The following is a 3,571-nucleotide window of genomic DNA, read 5'->3' as shown; positions in this document are numbered from 1 at the left end:
TCTCTTTAGATACTTAAGTGACAATTGAATTTATTTTTATAATTGTTTTAATAGCTTTTGTATAATCTTCATTGCTATTATGAGATATAAAATGTATTTATCAAATCTGTTAATCATTATGCCAAAAAATCTGAATTACTGTAATATTTTGTATATTGTTAGAATACACCACTACACCAGGTACTAAGATAGTATTAAATATCCTAATGTAAAAAAAAAAACTTTCTCTTTAAAAAATGTAGGAGTATCCATTTGGAAAAGGTATTTTAGTATAGAAACAGCTCTCTGAACTGATACAGCACTGCTTTCTTAATCATTATGCCAAAAAATCTGAATTACTGTAATATTTTGTATATTGTTAGAATACACCACTACACCAGGTACTAAGATAGTATTAAATATCCTAATGTAAAAAAAAAAACTTTCTCTTTAAAAAATGTAGGAGTATCCATTTGGAAAAGGTATTTTAGTATAGAAACAGCTCTCTGAACTGATACAGCACTGCTTTCTTGTTTGGTGACATGGTATTCAACCAGGATTTTCCTCTCATCTTTTCAATTTTTATCTTTGGAGACAAATACAGAAGGACTGAATAATAGTAGCTACTGTCAGTATCTCTCAGCTCATATCCAGATAGAACTGGACTTTGCATTGCTGCTACTGGCCCTTCATGTATTTTTGCCTTTTATGAAGTTATTCATCCAAAACTGATTGAGTCACAGGATGCAGAGGTAAAAGGCCTGATGACAATGACCAATAGAAAGTGGTAGGGTAGTCACTGATAATTCAGTGTGTTAATATTATAGTAAAGCTATGACCAGTTTATGTTTCAGGGGCTACAGGAATGAGGCAATATGCCCATGATAGATGTACATGAGTCAATTCATAGATCTGTTCAATCATTTTTATATTATTTATATTTTCTGAGTGTGAGTGTTCATCCTGCATCTTTGTCAGTACATCATGTGCGCGCAGTGCCTGTGGAGGTCAGAAGAAGGTGTTGGACTGGAGTTACAGATGGTTGTTAGCCACCATGTAGGTGCTAGGAACTGAACCCAGATCCTCTGCAAGAGCAGGCAGTGCTGTTAATCACTGAGCCATTTCTCCAACCCCCTGTACTATTTTTTTTATTTTTCTATCTTACATTAATATGTAGGATAAGCTCCAACCTACTTCACTGATGCTCATGTTTAGTGCTTTCATTGAGGTCATCCACAAATTTAGCAACATGTACTTTCTTGTCTTGGCTAAAAAATTTGAGATATAATTGACATATAAAATGATATGTATTTAAGCTGGTTAAGTGTACACCATAAATGATCATATCAGTGAAACAAATTTATAAACCATCTCTACATAGTTAACATATATGCACTGAGTTATAAAATCTTTTAGAAAATATCAAGTAGATAATAATTTGTTAGCTAGCATCACCATGTTGTGAACTATATGTCTAAAACTTACCCATCTTGCATAACTGAAACTTTGTACCCTTTGATGACTGTCTTCCCTACTCTCCTATCCTCTGTTAGCAACTCTCCTATTCTCTTTTGAGTTTGACTACTTTGGATTCCCAATATAAGTGAGATTATCCACCATTTTTCTGTGCCTTGCTATGTCTCAGCATAATGTCCCTCAGATCCATCCATGTGACAAATATGTCAAGGAATCCTTGTTAACACCTGATTTGTATTCCATTCCATATACACAGATTTTCTTTATATATGAATCTGTTAATACTCATGTTGTCTCTATCTCTTTGCCATTATGAATAGTGCATCAATAAACAGATCTCTTTTGAGTTTGACTACTTTGGATTCCCAATATAAGTGAGATTATCCAGCATTTTTCTGTGCCTTGCTATGTCTCAGCATAATGTCCTTCAGATCCATCCATGTGACAAAAATGTCAAGGAATCCTTGCTAACAGCTGATTCATATTCCATTCCATATACACAAACAGATTTTCTTTATATATGAATCTGTTAATACTCGTGTTGTCTCTATCTCTTTGCCATTATGAATAATGCATCAATAAACATAGGAACCCAGAAATTTCTTTGTGGTCTTTATTTATTTTGCACACACACATCATATATATGTAATTCTCCCAAAGTGGGATTGTTGAATCATGGGTTAGTTCTTTTTGATAGTAGTCATTCCATAATGAGATGACTTTGATTTGTATTTCCCAACAGAGACCCTGGGCATCTCTTCATGTTCTTGCAAGTCATTTGATTATTTCTTTTGGTATTTAGATACTTTGCCCATTTTTAAATTACTTGTAATTTTAGCACTGAGTTGAATGAGTTTCTTATGAATTTAAGACATTAACTGTTTAATGAATGAACAGTTTATAAGTATTTGTTTTCTCATTACTAAGGCTGACTTTTCATTTTGTTTCCTTTACCATGCTGAAGCTCCTTAGTTTGATATAATCCCAGCTGTTTAGTTTTGTTATTATGTATTGGGCATAACAAACATGAAAAAAAAGACTGTTACAAAATTAAGTTTCAAACACCTTTTTCCTCAGTATTTTCTTCTGAAGGTCTTACATGTTCAGGCTTTATATTCTGAGCCTCTATTCTGAGGGGGGGGGTGTTGTTGTTTTGCTTTGTTTTCATTGTTGTTGTTATTTCTTTCTTTCTTTCTTTCTTCCTTTCTTCCTTTCTTTCTTCATTATTTATTTTTTGAGACAGAATCTCACTTTGTGGCCCAGGATGGCTTGGAACTCAGTATGTAGACCTGACTGGACTTTGAATGCACAGCAATCCGCCTGCCTTTGCCTGCCTGGTGCTGAGATTAAAGGATTGAGCCACCATGCCTGACCCTGAGTTGATTTTTGTAGATGGAATGGATTCTAGTTTTCTTCTTTTGAATCTTATTTAATTTAATCAAGTTGGCTGAACAATGTTTGAAGAACTGAGTCTCTGTTTTTATTCTTCACTCCTTTGCTAGAGATTAGCTAACCATGTACACATGGGTTTATTTCTGAGGTCTCTATCCTGTCCCATTTCTCTCTGTCTGATTTCATGCCAGTCGCATAGTGTTTTATTACAGGTTTGAAACTTAATTTGGAGTAAGAAAGCATAAGTACTTCTGTCGGCCTCTCCTCGGCCTGGACTCCGCCACTATTGGGAGACCCTTGCGCACCGGTCCCTGACATGGAAAGTCAGGGCGAGGAGAGAGCCCGATGTGGAGAGAGGCACCTCAGGCAGTTGCCCAGTGTGGTGGGAAGAAACAGCCGGGAGACTGTGTCAGTGGACAGCTAGTTTATTAGAGTGGAAGAAGACGTTTATATATGAAAGTTTTTCAGGCAAAGAGGTGAGGTTGGTTTTCTGGTGGGCAGGAAAGTAGAAGGAGGGAGGGGACTTCTAAGACTAAGTGGCCTTTGTCCTGTCCTCCAGTTACATGATCTACAAGAGACCCAGTTAAGATTAAAGGATTAGAGACCTAATAGTTTTGCTTGGGGGCTGTTGGGTAAGAGACAGTGTGTCTAGAATGGATCAGACCAGTTTCCTGCCATCTTCACTGCGAGGTCTTCAGTCTGGCTATGCTCTACATTCCAGGCA

Source organism: Nannospalax galili, unplaced genomic scaffold (genome assembly GCF_000622305.1).
Source record: "Nannospalax galili isolate Female #2095 unplaced genomic scaffold, S.galili_v1.0 scaffold4244, whole genome shotgun sequence".
Taxonomy (NCBI): Eukaryota; Metazoa; Chordata; class Mammalia; order Rodentia; family Spalacidae; genus Nannospalax; species Nannospalax galili.
The sequence above is the reverse complement of the archived record's forward strand: the minus strand, read 5'-3'. Positions refer to the sequence as shown.